Source organism: Sylvia atricapilla, chromosome 1, assembly GCF_009819655.1.
Source record: "Sylvia atricapilla isolate bSylAtr1 chromosome 1, bSylAtr1.pri, whole genome shotgun sequence".
In the NCBI taxonomy this organism is placed as follows: domain Eukaryota; kingdom Metazoa; phylum Chordata; class Aves; order Passeriformes; family Sylviidae; genus Sylvia; species Sylvia atricapilla.
In genome coordinates, this window is record NC_089140.1 from 140,952,960 (window position 1) to 140,971,276 (window position 18,317).

At 43.9% G+C, this 18,317-nt stretch overlaps 1 protein-coding gene across 3 annotated transcripts in view; it reads left to right on the forward strand.

Annotated features, from left to right (window-relative positions):
• ZHX2 (zinc fingers and homeoboxes 2) overlaps positions 1-18,317 on the forward strand; it is a 75,197-nt gene that overhangs the window by 16,897 nt on the left and 39,983 nt on the right. The window contains exons 2-3 of one of the 3 annotated variants that reach the window (XM_066335485.1): positions 14,912-14,970; positions 15,406-15,467. The gene's annotated coding sequence lies outside the window, so the exon portion shown is untranslated. The remainder of the gene's footprint in view (positions 1-14,911; positions 14,971-15,405; positions 15,468-18,317) is intronic. The other 2 variants (XM_066335493.1, XM_066335502.1) reach the window with 2 other exon arrangements.

Sequence of the window (18,317 nt, forward strand, 5' to 3'; positions counted from 1 at the left end):
AAAGTCTACTGAGATATGATTATCAACAGGAAATCATCAAGATGGCCAACCTGGCCTCTTTTAGGAATGTGGGCTCTGACTTGCAACCAGTACATGGTAAGGCTGTGATTTTTGCTTGGTTTTCTGCTAAAATAGGTATGGGAATTGTCTCATCCTTTGTAACAGTCTTGACTCCTCCCCACCCCAGTGAAACTTGGCACTTTTTCTTCTTGCAAAGGGGACCCAGAAAATTATTTTGCTGGAGCAGGTGCTCCATTAAAGATGCAGACATGCTATGGAGAAGGAGAGCATGAAATGTTAACTGCTCTGCAGCAAGTGTCATATACATATATACATACAGATACAGAGATATAGATATAGATATATAAATAGATAGATGTGCCAGTTCTCTTACTGGCCATGGAAAGCGGGGATGTCCAGTTTCCAGGAGCCAAAAGATCTCGCATTTAGCCTGTTCCAACAGATAATGGGACGTGTTACCTCAGTATCATTTCTTTAATTACATCAGCATTTCTCCTTCCCCCCTTCCACGCACTCCCTGCAGCTACAAAATCACAGTTACTGTAGGAATTCACACTTGTGTCCCAGTGTTCAAAACCAGCACTTGCTATTCCTTTATGTTTCTTGGAGGTTTTTTGGGTTTTTTTGGAAGCAAGATGCAAAAGACAAATAACACGTCAATAAGCAAAGCATTTGAATGACTGTGCAGTCATTATAACTGATATCAGGGCAAAGGAATGCAAACTGGCCAGTCTGTGGCTTCATGCCTTTAGCTCCTGTCCCTCTGTTTTGTTTTTCATTTTGAGCACAGGAAGGGGCCAGTATATGACCATATGCTTACTAAATTCCAGTTACACATATTCCAGACACTGTTGTCATAGTAATGATACGACATGTATATGTCACATTTTGTCACGCTGTGAATGTACCTATGTAACTCCAAACCTTACTATGTTTCCTTCTCCTTTTCTTCATCACCAATATTAATTGTTTCCAAGGGACTTAATGCATCTGTTCTCAATAAATTGGAAATGTAATTTCACTTCTTCCAGTCCCAGTGGGAATTTCATACCCTGGGAAATGTGCAAGGGTATTGCAGGGAAAAGGTTAAGCATGCATTTAAGCATCATTGATGTTGATCAAGTTAAGTCTGCTTTAAAACCGTAGGAGCTATTGCCTCTTTCCAAGCATTGGTCTTACTGGGTGGTTCTGAATGAAGGAGAACTGCTCTCCCCTTCCAGGGCCCTAAAGATGGAATGAACCTGGAGGGAAGAAATAGCAGAAGCTGATGCTGATACTGCTGTGAAGATTACCTTGGTCATACCTTTTTGTTTTCCAAAGATAAGATTCTTTCAGCATGATCTAAAGATTCCTTCAATTTTCAAATGTTAGGGATTTTTTCCTCTTGTGATTCGTTTTTCTTTATTCTTCTTGTCCTGTAATCGTCTGCAAGTTAAGCAAGGTTTTGTGGTTAACACCACTTTGAGGCAGTGATATGTAGGCCAAAGGGGTTCACACCTCTTTGGCGTGAGCGAGTTCCTGTGATTTTTGTGGAGGGGAAGTCTTGTGATGAGAACGTGGAGGGGCAGGGCCAAGGTCCAGATCTGATGGCTGTGGCTTTTCCCCTGTGAGTCTTTGGCAAATGCGAGATGAATGCAGGCTCCATATAACCATCTTTAAAATAGATATCCCTTGGGGAAAGTATGGATTAATTAACATTTCAGAGATGCTTTGAGTTTCTTTGGTAGGTGTTGCAGTAATGCAAAAATGGATTTTCTCTTTCTGGACACAGGCTGGCTAAAGGATGAATTTTAAGGATTTTGGTTTACCTCCCCAGTGCTCTTTTTTCAAACGGAAAACTATGTAACTTCTTTTGTATGTGTCAGTATGGTGTTATACTGCCAATTTAAGCCAAATAAAATATACAGTGTCTGGACCAAGATTGGATTTCATACCTTCACGTTGTGAGAGCTCATGCTGATAATTTGCCAGTAGCCTCAGGTCTTTGATAGTAATTTGCCAGATGCTATACTAAACCTAATTTGCATCTGTATTTACATAAATGCTTTAATTAAAATTATGTGCACCAACCTGAGATAGATGAACAGCACTGCCTATTATTTGTTTACATTCCCTGACAATAAAACCTTGCCTTGGCTGCTTCTTGTTCACTGTATGACTTGACAAGGCTATTTGAGGTGCACACTAGAAACTTGACAGGTCTCTAGTTAAACTCTACTGCAAACTGAGGAGCAACAGGAAGCTTTCACAACAAAACTCTGCCTTTATTTTAGCAGCAGAGAAGATCTGAGCAATTTGATTCAGTTGGTACCCAGTCCTGAAGTTCTGGCTTTAGAGTAGTTTTGTGCAGTCAGAATTTATATTTCCTTGCACACGATGTCTGCTCTGTCACACATTCAAAATGTGAAACTCCAGCAAGGACAGTAGAAAACCTTTTTAATTACAACTTCCATGAAGAATAAAATTTTTGAGGACTGTTCATCTTTAAACAGAGCACTATAGAGCTTCCTGGAGGGCAGAGTGCTCTAAGGGGTTTTGGGGCACAGGTGGGACCCTGGTTGTTTCAGTGGGACATGTGAGAGCAAATGGCTGAGTTTGGATGAAGGCAGTGAAGACTCTGGATGTTATTTTTTTTTGCTTAGACCACACATTTCATCTGGAAAACACAGCCATATAAATACAAATTAAATCCAAACTCTGCAGTTTGCATTTAGACAGTGGATGTTGCAGTTGATGCTGCTGTGCTGCTTCCCAGTTATTCAGAAATTGTCATAATGTTGCAAAGGACAAATGGGAAAGTTATGACTGATTCCACAGACTGCTGTGAACTTCCATGAAGGACAGGCTAAAGAGAGCTGTAACTTCCCTGCCTGGATTTGGAGGGTTGCTGAGCTTTGTTTAAAGGTGTTTTTACTTAATTTGCTTTATAGGAGATTGTTTAGAGCAGATGCTTCCTTCACTGAGAGATTGTGTATATGCAGAGGACTGGAATAAGGTCCATTTTAATTGTAATTAATATATAATTAAAGGTCCTTTTCAACCCAAACTATTCTATGATTTTGTATAAATTTGAGCATTACCAGTAGGTTTCTCTTGTGATCTCTGACTATATTTCCTGTAGTTATTTCTGAATCTCATTTGAGAGGGTCCATTTAGGTTCAGTATATTTGTACATTAACATTCATCCATTCACCTGTTTTCCTGATAGCTCTGTTCAAGACGCTAAATTGTCACCTGTGGGACAGGTGGCCAAAAGCTGTTTATTGAAGTCCACGTGAAAGAGGAGAGGAGCAAAACCACCTACATTTGTGGCAAAGTGGCCTAAATATTTCAATTAGGAGGTGTTAGTAAGCTGGGTGGATTGCATGCTCAAGGTTGTGGGGTGAATGTCAGTGTGGGGTGATGGTGTCAAGAGAAGCTGGAGGCCACTCTTCCTCCCACAGGAAGGCACTGGAGTGCCACAGCCCTGAGCCTGGCACAGAAGTGGCAGCCAACAGTGATGGCCAAGGAGATGCCCTGCCATGGAGATACCCTGCTAGGGCACCATCTGCCACAGCTGGGGTCTGCCAGGGGTTGTAACCAGGCAGCATTTTGCACTGCTGGGTCGTGGTGGGCTCAATCGAGCGATGGCCGCAACAAAGCCAGATTTGCAAGCTTGCCTTAATTTAAACTGACATAAGTAAACCAAAACTATTAGTCTTGCTTTGCTTTATCCATAATAAGAGGATGAAAACACCATATTAAATTCATTTTGGCGTGGGGGGGCTTTGATACTTGAGAGGAAGGTGGGGAAGGCAGTGGAAGGGAAGCAGCCCTTGTTCCCCATTTGTGAGAGAGGAGGGGAAGGTACTTGCTGGTTACTCAGTCTGGCTTTTATCAGTCACAGAGTGGAGCGTAGGGATGGTAGCACTCAGCTCCTCTCCAGTAATGAAGATTTTTCAGTGTGAGGCAAGCACATGAATGAGAGGGCCTGGGATGTGGTACGGGAAAGCCCTTCCACCAGGGAAAGTGTCCTGTTGGGAAGGGATATTTGTTTTAAAAATCTGCTCTGGAGCTGTCTTCTCTGAGATTTTGGGGATCCATTGGCCAGCTGTCCCGGCTCAGCCCTCCACTTTCCCCTCAGACATCTGTGCCACATCTCCCAGCAAGGGACAAAGCAGGATGGTGGCTGGTTGTCAGGAGCCCTGGAAAGGTGTAGATTACAACCCCACTTTAACACACTGAAACAGCTGCTGATTTGAATTTGGACTAACATCCAAGGTGTGGGTACCTCTGCTTGTGCCCGCTTTGGTACCTCAGGCTTTCCCAAGGGGAGCTTTAGGTGTGTTGTGAGGTGGCAGAGCAAGGAAGGGGGTCCCGCAAACAGCCCTGCAGCTTGGAGGCTTCTTTGGAGGCTTCTTTCATAAATCATCATGTCTGTTTGATTTTAGAAGTCTGCACTAATGCTGCAAGTCTTGTGAGTGCTGTAAGGCAGCCTTTCATCAGCCTGTGCGTATTTTAAGAATTGTGCCGACTGTTACTGCCTCAGAGATACCTGGAGATTTGGTCGAGAGAAGCCTGTCCTAGTTTCTCAGGGTAGCCGGCAAGGCGTGCTCATTTCCCAATTTAATGTGAGCCTCCTCAGTCTTGTTTTTCAAAGCATTTTCTTTGAAAGATTGCAAAGCTCCAAGCAACCAGTTAATGGATGGGGGAAGAGAGAAGACATAGTGTAACAGAGCAATAATTGCTGCAGTTAGAAGTGTATTAATAACTGTACTTGGGAGCTCTCTTGGATGGAGTACAGTAGGGTGGGGTTCTGGAAGGAGGGCCATCCTTGGGCAAAGGGACCTCCAGCCCTGCTGCAGTGAAGGCAGCAGCTCACTTGTCTGCAGCTCTTTGATTACAGATGTGCAATGCTGGAGGCAGCATCCAGCAGCAACCCAGGACTGTCAAGATTCCTAATGAAAACAAGGCTTAATTGGGTAAAATCGTGGCAAGAAAGTGTTGGGGTTTAATCATTTGCATATCAGAAATCAGTTAGGCTGGGGGTTTTGTTTGTGTCAGACAGTGGGTGTGATGGAAATGATTACTCATATTTCCATCTGAGCTCTCTAGACTGGGAAAAGTGAGTATAAAAAGGTTGATGGATCTGTCCAGACAATCCTCTGGGTCTTGAGCATGCCAGACAAGTGTCCCAGAGCCAGGGAATAAATGCTCTTCTTAGTCAGACCCCTCTTGAGCTCTGACTTGGGAGTGGACAGGCTCTCTTCCCATGTGCCCAGATCCCTGTGAAACAAGGTTTTGTCAAAGCAGGCACCCAGCTTCCAGCAGGAGCACATTTGATATTCAGGCTCTTGGACAGTGTGGTCGTGTTCCCACCACAGCATCACACCACTATCAAAATACACAAAAAGCATCTCTCAGAAGTAAAAGTATTCCATTCTGGAAAAGCACTTGAGAGACAGTTCATTAGCTCTTTATTTTCACCAACCTAATTGGAATTCCCAACTACTTTATTTATTTTTTTCTGCTGTCATCTGAAGTTATAAGTAAATTTTCTGAGTTGTCCATACTATGAACTGTGACCTAATGGTGGGAATCCTTCAAAAAGGGTTCTTTCTCCATCTGCCATATGTGTGTACAGATGAAGTTGATACAGGAGCTTCAGGATATCTGCAGTAAGTCATCATCTCCTAATACAGGATGTCACCTGAGGCCAGTTCTTACTTATTATTTCTGTTTCAGTGCACCTCAAGACACACATTGGTTGATGAAACAACATAAAGCAAAGTTGGAGGCTGTGCCAAATAGTTCATAACCATGGAGGAAAACTTGGCAGAGAAGCAGAGAAAGGGAGGGAGGAATTAATGCTAAAACATGTGTCTGAGTGGTTTTGATGTGTTTGTTTCATGTTAGCTTTTTTAGATGTTGTCAGCTGTTGTTAAATTTTGTACACCTAACAGCAAAGATGGTATTAATGGCATTAATGAAAATACACACAGTATGGGAAGAGGGCATTTACTGAATTTAGAAGTCAATCCAGATGCCCCTTCACTGTTAGATGGATTTTATTATTAAAAAATCTGCCTTTCTGATTTGGAGTCACCCAACAAAACCAGTCCTTGACTCAGATGGATGTTTGACTTAAGTTCTGATGTTCTCTTTTTTTTTTCTTTTTAAACTAAAAAAACCCTTAACTTTAAAAAAATGATACAGTATTTGCAGAATCAATAGAAAAGCTGACCCAGATAAAAGTGTGCAAAAATTGGTTTCATGCCCTAGAACTTTTCCTGCATGCTTTTTGATGCAATGTATCTGATCCTTCAAAAAGGAGGTAACATACAGTGATCTCAGAAGCTTTGAAGAATTGTTCTGGAAGAATAACAAGGAGTACTGGAGAAAGGGGTGTGCACTTGTCTGGTTTTCTCCCCCTCATTAAATATATCATGAGGCAGAAGAAACTTAATGTCATGTTGCTGGTTTTGTGGAAGGATAAGATAAATTTTGTATGAAATCTGATTTTGTCTGATTTTTAAAAGGTGAAAGTGCATTTCTCCTGAACAGTATTCACAGTACAATGTGAATTGCACTTTATCTCCTTGGTTCAAACCTGCTTCTGCTGGAGCGAGTGGCAAAGGTGTATCCAAGAAGTAGCAGGGTTCTCTCTCAGATATGTAATTATATCCTGGATCCTGAATTGGGTAGAAAGCTGTAAAAAGTATCCGGTGCTCCAGATGTATTCCAGTAGAATCATAGTATGTTTTGGGTTGGAAAGGACCTTAAGGATCATCTCATTCCACCTCCCCTGCCGTGGACAGTGACAGCTCCCACTAGATCAGGCTGCTCAGAGCCCTTTAAATGCTTCCCAGGGTGGGACATGCACAGCCTCCCTGAACAACCTGTGACAGTATCTCACCACCCTCACAGTAAAGAATTTCTTTATAGTATCTAATCTAAACCTTTACTCCTTCAATTTGAACCCATTCTCCCTTATCCTGGCACTGCATGCCCTTGTAAATATTCTTGACCCATCTTTCCTGTAAGTTCTCTTCAAGTACTGGAAGGCTGCAATTAGGTCACCCTAAAGCCTTCTCTTCTCCAGGCTAAACGATCCCAATTCTCTCATCCTTTCCTCGTAGGGGAGGTGCTCTGTCCTTCTTATCTTCTTTGTGACATCCTCTGGACTCAGTCCAACAGATTGATGTTGTTCCTGTGTTGAGGACCCCGGAGCTGGACACAGAACTGCAGGTGAGGTCTCACCAGGGCAGAGTAGAATGGCAGAATTGCTCCCCTCACCCTGCTGCCCACAGAGCTTTTGATGCCACTGAGGATGTTTGTCTTTCTGGGCTGCAAACACACATTGCTGGAACATGTCCAGTATCTGATCCAGCAGCACCCCCAAGTCTCAGCAGGACTGCTCTTGTTCTGTTCATCCCCCAGCCTGGATTGATACCAGGATTGATACCCTGACCCAGGTGTAGCCCCTTGCACTTGGTCTTGTTAAACCTCATGAGATTCCCAGTGGGCCCACCTCTTGAAGTAAGGCAGATCCAAACTTCCAATAGTACTTAGATCTGGAGGAATCACATATTCAGTCAACCTCTGTTGCCTTGGTTTCCAAAAATATCCCAAGCTGTTCAGGGCTGTGTTACCCAGACCCATAACAAATCAGTGTTCAATACAGACATCAGTGCAGTTAAGGTGATAATTGATAGGATACATTTCTGGGACAGCAAGACTGACAGGCTGTAGGAGAGTTTTATTCCATCCCTTTGTATTCTTGGCCTTAAAAGTTAAAGTCTAGCTGGAGGGGAAGGATGGGCCCAGAATTACTGATTTTCAACAGAATAAGCAGACACATTGCCCGGTTGTGTTGTCTATCCCCAGGATAGAGAAAAAAGGCCACAAAAGCAGCTGCTTTGTGGGGATTTCCACAACCCTTCCCAGTCCTTGGGGTCTGTCACTTTTTTTGAGGTCTCAGTGTATGCAGACTTTCCCCTTTTGGCTCCGTTTACTGGAGCATGGGGAAACTGAAGAGACAGGGCTGGAGCTGTGCGGCTGGGAGAACTGCAGCGGGCAGGAACATGCCCTGGGAGATGCTCCCATCAAATAGGAGCTCCATGAGTTTGCAGTGAAGAGCAGCTGAAGCTCAGGGCCAAACAGGAATGTATAGCAACATATAAGGGACTCTGAGCAGCCTTTCCCATGGTCTGTGATTACTGGTAGCTGACCCAGGTACCTCTCACTGAACTTTCCAGATATAGGGACATGGACACTCATACTGAAAACGAGACTCAATAACTGCTAACAGTGCTGGTCTTCATGAGCAAATGAAGCACAAACACAATTATTGGAGAGGAGCAAATTGATCTTTTGATTTATGTTTATATCCTGTGCTCATTTCATTTCTTGCACCACTTTTGCACTGATGGCTGCTGTGTTCAGCAGGAATTTGCAAACGCATTTGCTTACAGCCAAAAGTAGGAATGGTCTACTAAACAGCCAGAAAAGGGAAACTCCTTCCTCTTGTATTTATTTTTATGGCAGCAAAATGTAGTCGCTGTCTGGTCTTGATCTGTCTTGGTTTTTTTCCCTTTTGTTTGTTTTTTTTTTTTTTTTTCTTTTCAGCTTGAGGGCTGAGGGAAACAAAAGAGGGAATGAATAAATAGCAAGGGAAAAGAGTGATTGCTGCCGGGCTCTGTCATGTGGTGAGGAAATCAGGCTGAAACTGGAGAGACCAGGCCAGACCTAACAGTCATACTGGATGGCCTTGAACTGTGACTCTGGCAGTGGATCTTAACAGTGACAATAGCTGCTGATGTTTCTGGCTGCATTCTAGCATCATCCAGACGTGAAGTTGTGCTGATGTGTTGCTGCTCACAACACTTTCCCTACCTGCTTGCTCTTACAGGCAGCCTTGAATGATGACCCCTGTCCTTCCCAAATTGGCGCATCCATTTAGACCATGGGGACTGATCTGGGGTAGCATATTTTTCTCTTGTGTTTGCTACAGTTCGCTCTTTGGTTTTTCCTACTCTAGCATTTAACAAGCTGTTGTTATGAGCTTGGGTATTTGGTGGGTAGTGGAAGGAGTGTGTGATTTTTGGCTCTGTCCCCAGTGTACAACTTTCACCATGTATCTCCATCAAATTTGTATGACACCTGGATGGATCTGAACATAGGGACTACAGGTGTGGCTAAGAGTGGAAGGTTGCCCAGCGGAAAAGGACATGGGAATGCTGGTTGAGAGTGGCTGGACATGAGTCAGTTTGTGCCCAGGTGGCCAAAAAGGCCAGTGGTATCCTGGCCTGTATCACAAGCAGTGTGACCAGTGGGACCAGGGCAGGGATTGTCCCCTGTACTCAGCACTGGTGAGACGACTCCTTGAATCCTGTGTCCAGTTTTGGGGCTCTCAACTTGAAGAAAGAACTGAGGTGCTGGACATTGTCAAGAGGAGGGCAACAGAGCTGAGGAAGGGTCTGGAGCACAGGTCAGATGAGGAGCAGCTGAGGGAGCTGTGGGTGTTTAGCCTGGAGAAAAGGAGGCTCAGGAGAGACCTTATACTTCTGCAGTGCTCCCTGAAAGGAGCATGTAGCAGGGTGGGGTTGGTCTCTTCTCCCAGGTAACAAGTGACAGGATGAGAGGAAGTGGCCTCAGGTTGCACCGGGGGAGATTTAGATTGGATATTAGCAAACAGTTTTTTCACAGGAAGGGTGGTCAGGCACTGAAACAGACTGTCCAGTGAAGTCACCATCCCTGGAGGTATTTAAAAGACATGCAGATGTGGTACTTATGGAAGTGGTTTAGTGGTCAACTTGGCATAAAGGTTCTTTCCAACATAAATGATTCTGTGACTATGTAAGGGGGCATCCCATGGTGTTGAAAATTAATTAGCAGGTTAACAGCCCACAACGTGGTTGCTTAAAAATAAAAAAATATTGCTGTACATATGCTGGGCAGAAAAAGTGTCCAATAACAGTGCAGCAACCACGGTGCTGTAAAACATTTCTCAGTCATGGCCCTGGCAGAGGAGCGGTCCGACAGCTGTTTTCCAACACCTTTATTATTATGGCCAAGTAGGTAACTAACCAGAGGGTGACAGTCTGAAATATAAGGATTAAGAGGAATAATGTGAAATAGTTTAACCTTACTAAAAGCCAAATAAATTAATAACAAACTTTTTCTTAGCCAGAACCCTACAGGACATCACTTTCTCTCTCTCTCTCTCTGGCTGAATTTTCTTACGTGATCAAACGTTCTTCTCCCTTCTCTAAACCCCTTGCTGCCAATTTAAAATAGTACAAGACTGAGATTTCTCACCCTTCAAGAAAACACTTTGATTTGTTGAAGGAAGTTAGGAACAGTTAAGGAGATAGGAAAGAAAGTAATATACCTTTCTCTATGCTGAAATCTGCAACTGGGGGATGTGTTGGAAAGTAAATATAATCCACTTTGAGCAATGCTTTCCCATTCTCTTTCATTCTGGTTCAGCACTCTGGTTCCAAATGAACTAGACCTAATGTTGGAAAGTGAGGTGCAGAAATGCTGTAGGAACTCGGTGAAGAAGTGGGTGGTCATTTCCCCATGCTGGGGCTGTAGGGTTAATGTTGTTGTTCATTTGCTAATTTTTCAAGAGAGCACTGCGATGAGAAGTGGCAGGATCACTGTCTGTCTGTCTGTCTGTCCAGTGCCAGGGAAGCCAGGCCAGGCCCTTGCCAGCCCCTCTCTCACCTTGTAGCCAAGGCAAACTGCAGCTGCTGGCCACGGCCACACCACTTCTTACTAGCTTCAGGTAAAACCATGGATGGGCACAACTGGGTCCTGAGCAGCTCTGAGTGCCCTGGGAGCTGGAGCAGTCCCCTGGGGGTGACAGTCAGGTGAAGGTGGCCTCGATGGCTGCCCAGGCTGCCTGGCTCAGCCATCCACATCCCTGGAGGATCACGCTCCTGCTTCTCCCTAGAGGGATACGAGATCAGTTTCAACCTGGCACAGAACACGTTTTCTGAAATCTTCTAAATCTCTAAGAGAGGAGGAATAGTTTCTGGGACAGTGTTGCACAGTGAAAATATGCCTAGAATGATGAAATTTTTCCTTTTTTTTTTTTTTTAAGACAGCTAATTTGGTTTTTATCTTGTTTACTCTTTGCTGTTATTTTCTCTTTGCTTATTTTTATGCTTCTCTAATATTTTCAAAACCAGCTGGTAATATCAAGAAGGCATTGCAAAGAGGGGTTTGGTCTATTCCTGTAGTTTATAGAAACTTTCCTGGAAGAAGCTAAGGCTGGAGAGGTGCAGCCTTGGGACATCTTCTGCTCACAGATCCCTGGAAATTGTGCAGCATGGATGAGGAACTTGTGTGAGTGGTTGTCACACAAACAAAGTAGAGATAGATGATGGCTCATGGCAGGGGCCTCCTACTCTGTATTTTCCAGGTCAGCACTGGTGGTTTTCTGGGGGAGCTCAGGCTGCCAGCAGCAGCTGCTCTGGGGTCAAAATAGCCCTCTCTTTTTAAGCTTTCTTCAAAAGGCTGGAGAAGGACATCTGAGTGCTGAGTGGGACAGGGATAAGACCTCTGGGGATGGAGTGCTGTGGGAGATACACCGTGGTCTGTCCACGCATCACCATCTGCACAGTGTGTATGCACTTACTCAGAGAATTCAGAGCACTGTGGGGGCTCATAGTGGCTTTTTCACTGCATATTTAGGGTTTAGATGTAACCTTTCGGTTGTATTTTGTCTGTTGCAGGGATGGGGGCAGGGATGGGTTAATTTTAATAGCTTTATGAGAAGGTGTTGAAGGCAAGGATGCACATAAGCATGTTAGTCCATGGTGCTGTGGTCTGCCAGGTTTGGTGAATGTTTAACAAGCGCTGGACCAGCAGGAGCTGTTGGGGCTTTTGGGATCTGTTGGGATAACTGCGACTTTCAGTGTGTGGAGACAGACTACTCTCAGGAGCATTTGTATCTGCTAATCATGCTGTAATAACAGTCTGCAGTGGAGAAGCTGCAAACCCCCCATTTCCAACACAGCTGTGCATATTTAATTCAATAGAAGGCATCGCTAGTCTGCTGTTAGAAGTAATTCAGATTGCTAAGCTGGTAATTTTGATCAGGGTGTTTTTTAGGGAAATAGAGGTGTAAGCTACCCTGAAAAGTTAATAAATGCCTAGTATGATACAAACACCAGGGAGTGAGGAGCAGGGACGTGGTGGGTGGCTGTCAGTGCCCCACCCTGTATCCTGGACTTGCAGGGTTCCTAACTAGCTGAGCCAGCAGCAAAAGAAAGAAACATCCTGGGCATGTTAGCTTAATGAAGGAAGGTTTTCCCAGCCTATTGCCTGTACCACCAGTTTGGGGCATTGGGGCAGTCAGGCCATTTGATGGATCAGCAGTGCTGTGGGGGAGCACCAAAGCTGGTGGAGCTGTGGAGAGTTGGCACGACTTGCCCCGTGGGGAGGCTTTCAGCTGATCCCAGGATTTAAACCACCAAACTGGCTTCTTCAGGAAAAGAAGTCAAGAGGAGTATGGGGTTTATTTTCCTTCATCTCAAGCACAGCTTGGGAAAGCAAGTGCTTTCAGGGCTTTCAATTCAGTTTCTCTCTGTAAAATATGCTTTTGCAAAATTGATAATTTCTGTAGGTTGAGAGAATCTCAAAGGAACTTTTCTATCAAGCATCTAAAAAGTACCATTATTTCTCTTTACTGTTGTAACAGCAGCTTGAGATTTACCTTTTAGCTCTCTGAAGATATCTTGACAATCTATCTTTTTTGTAGAAAACTCCATGGTGAATGAAGCAAAATAATCCCATTTTCAGGTGGTTTGTGCTGTAGTGTTTGGGTTGCAGAAACCATGTGGAGTGCTGGTGTTTATAAAGTACATAAAAGCCTTTTTGTTTATTTTGTTTTGTTTTGCCATGAGATGTTGTTTTGGAAAGAATCTAGAATGATGAAGCAGCTGGTGGCTGAGTCTCCTTCTCAGTGTGCAGAGAATGAAGATTGGCTGGGATAGCTGGAGTTATTCACTGCATGCTGTGGGCCACATAAACACACAAACAGGCAATTCCTGTCAACCAGGAGGTGTGTGGTAACTCAGGGAGCATCATTAACTGTTCTGTAGGTGTACTCACCATGACACCACATGGGAGTCAGCAGATACAGATCTCCCCAGCTCTTGTCCATTACTCTGTGGGTGTTGGTGTGGCACAGCTTGTGTGGGTGAAATGATGATGGCTGTATGAATGCCTGCTATGCAGAGGGGAGGTCTGGCCTGAATTTGCCTGATCCCAGCACTGTGATGCGTTTCAGGGAAGTTGTGATTTCATGGCAAGGAAAGTTGCTTCTCCTGCCTTGTTCTGCCTTTTTCTGCCTTGGAATAAGCGTGTCCCCATGGGAGGCTGCTCAAGGGCTGCCTACGCAGGGATGCTCAAGACAAACAAACTCAAGCAAGTGTTTTCAATAGTAATTACCAACCTGTTGAAAAAAGCTGATGTTTCTATACAAAACATGTTTGTGACTCCTTCATTTCACTGTTTCCTAACTCCAAGTTAGGAGCAGTAGCGGATCTCCCAGAACTGTGAAATAGTTTGAAAGATCTGAAATATGTATGTGTGTGTGTATATATGCACATATATATTACCAGCTTGTTTCTGAGCTGTTCTATTAAACCCAGTCATATTCTCATAGCCACAAGGGGCAGAAACTTTTTGCATACTTTCTGAAGAGGATCATGCAGTACGATTACAACAGCAAGGGATTGGATGTAATAACCCTGAAGATTTCTTTCTGCTTCATGTTTCCAAAAGTGTAGAAGATCCTTGCAGAGGCTTCACCAGCTGGGTCTTTAGGAGAAGTACCAAAAATTGTGAGGGTCATTATACGGTCTGAAGAAGCAACAGCACCAGACACTTATATATTTATTTTACTTAACATTCTAAGCAAAAGTTTGAGATTGGGGAAGGAGAGGACTGTGTTGCACTTTAGGTGATTTTGTTGTTCTTTTGTAGTGTTTTATTCATAGGTTTGGATTAGTTTTGTTGGCAAGCTGTAGGGTCACTTCTGTGTGTTGGACACAGCACTGAAAAAGCAGGATTTCAGATAGCAGATTTAGTAAAATATAAGTGGACTAAACCCATTAAATACAGAAACAGCTTCATCCTAAGCCTACCATGTGAGAATGGAGAATTTGACCCAAAAGAGGGAGGAAGAGCAGCAGAAGGTGGCCTGCTGGGTCCCAAAGTGTTGGAGGTATAAATAGCACAAAATCTGCAGCTATCCCATGTGTTTTATTTCTCTTTTACAATTCAGTGCAGCTAGCATTTTTTTGCCTTACTCTTAGATGGAGCAAAGCGGGAAGCAGTTTCTCTTTTATCAGTGAATAAACATGCAGCTTTTTCTAGCCTAAGCTCTTAAAATATGGTTATGGTTGTGTAATAGCTTCTGGCTTCCCAGCTTCTCCAGTAGCCAGTGTGCTCTTTCAGGAAATCAAGTCATATCTTCCTTTGAAAAGATCCAAAAAAATATCAACCTAACCTGCTGGGAAGCAGCAAAAGACTCCAAGTGATTTCTTTTGGGTTTGTTAGTGGACCTTCATCAGAGTAGATAACAGGAGTCTGGAGTTTCAAACCCAAATACTTCAGCTTGAGCTGAAAGTGCAGGTTGTGCTCACAGTCCTGCTGAAGCAATCAGTAAACTTCTGCCTCTTTTCCTGGGGGGCTTGTGGGGTGGTTTTCTGCTTGTATTTCTTTTACTCGGAGCATTCCCTTGGCTGTTTATTATCTCTTTAGCCATTCGAGCAGACCTGCAGGCACAGTGGTTTTTAGGTGTGTATACAGCCATTGCCAAAGGGGAATATTTTTCTGTTCAGTTTGGCTCTTGCAGCTGCTGAAGCTAAACCTTTCTCTCCTGTTTTTTTAGGAAAAAAAAAAAAAAAGGCAAAAATGAGGAAAGCCAGCTTTAGCTTTGGGAGACAGCAGGTGAGTCCCTTTAAGGAGGAGAAGGACAATTTTGTTGGCATTTTGTAGAAGTTCCCAATAGCCAAAGAGTTTGTTCTGGAACATGGCAGCTGCAGCAGATGTTCTGTGGGTATTTCCAGTGCAAACCACAGTAGAAGTGTCTTAGGACATCAGTGTGAGCGCTCTCCACTATCTGCTTGGCCTAAGAAATGTGAAAATTTTTCCCCCCAAGAGGCTCTCATGGTTCATCATGTTACTGTAAAAGGGCTGGAGGACCAAAACTTTCAAATTGCCTTTTAGTGGTGGTAAGTGGAAAAGGGAATTGCTGGAATTCCTGCTGGCGTTCCTGGTGCTGGTAAAAAACAAAAATTATCTGTGATAAAGGGGAAGGGGTGGCTGCTATTTTCTTCTGTTTTATTTTTCTCCCTGACTTACATGTTTTTTCCACTTTTGTAGGTATCAGAAGTACTGCTTGCCTTCCAGGAGATTACCACGATGTAAGAAATCAAGTGGTGTGAGTGAGTAGCTCTTTCTTTCTATTTTCCTTTACATGAGAAATCCAAGCTTGCCCAAACAGAAGGAGAATCTTCTATTTTTTTTTTCTTTTAAAGACATTTCAAGAAATGTTTACAGCAAATCCAGTCTTTTGGAACGAGTTGAGTGCCTTTGGCACCTCTTTGCAGCCCATAAAATAAAGCCAGCATTGTATTACCACATAGGCTGAATGATTATCTCACTACAGATATAAACCACATGAATGCATTTAACTGAGAATATGGTCAGCAGAATGTACCATTAGCACCATCTGAAGCTTGTTTGCTGTTTCCAAGCTTTACCAGCTAAGGGAAGACAAAATCTTGATGAAGACCTGAGGGAAGTGAGCTTGCATCTTTTGCAAGGGAAAAAGAGCATAGATTGGCTGCGAGGTTGTTTTTGTGTGTATGGACAACACCCCGGCCTTGTCATCACAATAGAAACTATCCAATATTTGGGTCTTCCCTAATGTGATAAAATAGCTTTGAAGGAAGTTTTACATCTCAGGAGACAATTGCACACTTGCTTCAAAGCAGCTTAGCCAGGAACTTTTATATGTAATGAAAAACAAAAAAAGCCCTGAAAATGTATATTTGAAGAGGAGGGCTGCCCTACCACCTTTTCCTATGCATTGCTGAAGGGTGTGGGCTGGGATTTCCCAGCAGCTGTGGCTAGTCTGTAGCTCTCCAGGTGGGCCAGCCAGTGCTGTTCTAAAGGAACCTCAGGAAGTGCTGCTTGGAGCCTTTGGCTGTGTGCCTGGCACAGTGTGGGCTCCTGAGGCAGCTTCTCTGCTCTGAGGCTGGATAACAGGGCTAAAATTTGGATGCTGTTGCTATGGGCTTTGTTGCTTTCTGTAAGTAAATTTTATTAGCAAAGGGGTTGAGTAAGGGTTCTTTTTGAGAATTTTATCATCAGGTCAACTCCTGTCCTGTTTTTACCCTGTTCTGTGGTGATGGCAATCTGTGGTTACTTGGACATCAGCAGAGTTTTGTTTCTGTTTTCATTTCAGTGGCTTAAGCCTGTTTTCTGTTACAACAACAAAAATCTATTTAGGCTAGAGTGGAATAAAACCCCAAATTGAAATCATCCTGAAAAAGAAAGGGGTAGTCCATCCATGTTTGGTGAAGGTGTGGTAAAAATTCCCTAATAAACACCTATCAAGCATTCAGAAACTGGTAAGCAAAAAAAATGAATCCTTTTTTTCAGCCTTTTGTGAAGGGTACTGGCAATGAGTGAAGTTACTGGAGAAAAAAGGGATGTGAAATGATGACAGTGCTTTGTATTGATCTCCCTTAGTAAGGTCTATGGTTCATATTCTTCCTTTGAATCACAAATGTTTTCTTCTAACTCCTTGGTGTTTAGACTGTCACACAAGACCTGCTAATTGAGCTGTAGGGCTTATTTGTTGTGAGTCACTTACAAAGCATTGCACAGGGTGGGCTCTGGCCTCTGTTTTTTACAGCTGTGTTGGCTTCAGAGTGATGAATAGATACCAATTTTAGTGACAAAAAATTCAGCAGAAGTATCCCATGTGTTTATATTGTGTCTCTCAAAGTATATCCACATCCTAGAAAAGCTTTTTGCTCATCTAAAACCAAAATTGATTATTTTTCTGTTTGGTAGGGAGTTAAAATCTGGGAAGCATTTTTTCAGGACCTAATGAATCTACTTCCTAATGCACCCCTGTGGTGGTTGATTCCACAAAGGTGTTGAACATGGGGACCTTCTCCTGCTCTTCAGAGGAGGACTTGCTGGTCCCATGTAGGTGTTGTCTGTGTCATTAAATCAAAGTAAAACAGCAGTGCTGATACAGGCATGTAATCCACAGGTGCCTCTGATATATTATAGCTGTGTTATGAGGGGTAAAGCCAAGAGTAGCCTCCTTGGAAGCTCCCCAGGCAACTGCTGTGTAGTCTCAGATGGCTCTGAAATTACTGTAGCAAGATACAATCACAGCTCAGCAATGGAAGGAGACTGGAAGTTCCCTTTTACCTGTGTTCTCACACTCTGGCTGCATGACAGGAACTGGGAGGATGAGATGGCTGCAGTGGGACAGTGCTGACTGAGAAACTTGCCTCCTGCACAGAATTCAGCTCTTCTAAGCCTGTTCCCTCTGTCTTCTTGCAGTGTTGCCCTATAAAATGTCTCAGTTGTTCTATGAGAGAACTGATGAAGAGAAGGAAAAAGAGGCTTTCTTGTAATTTCCCTATCTCTGTTTGAGCACCAGCAGCTGGAGGTCAAACTTGCCAGTGGCTGCTCCCAGATGAGCCTGTCCCCTGTGAGGGGTGGCAGTGTGGGTGTCAACAGTGGCTTGGGGTGGCTCTGACTGACACCCTTGCAGAGGGGCCTAGACCAAGAGCTGACACGTTCTGCTATAAGCTGTCAGGGAAGGTGTTGGTTTGGGAAGCTCCTGCCACTTCCAGTGTGCCTCGGAACATTTATGAGCAAGCTGCAAGTGGTGGTTGCTTCACCTGTTAGGCTTTAATTCCCCATCCCTTTGTAAGGCAGCATCTCTGTCCTGCTGTTTAAAAGCAATGCCCACTTTATTATGGGCAGAATTCACCTGATGGAGTTTTGTTCTCTGCAAGGCAGAGCCATCTCTTGGTGGGGAACCCAGCCCTGGGAGGATGCAGCAGAGGGGTTCCTTCAGGTTGTATGTGCTTGAGGAGAAGCATCCTCAGCTGGCACATGGTTGTGTGGCTGATCTCCCACCCCAGAATGTCTGTGTAAGGACAGAGGTGGTGAGGTGGCTGCAGATCACAGGATGCCCAGGGCAGGCTGCAATGTTGGACTGCAGTGGCGCAGCAGGTCTGGTGGGGGGCAGGAAGGACAGA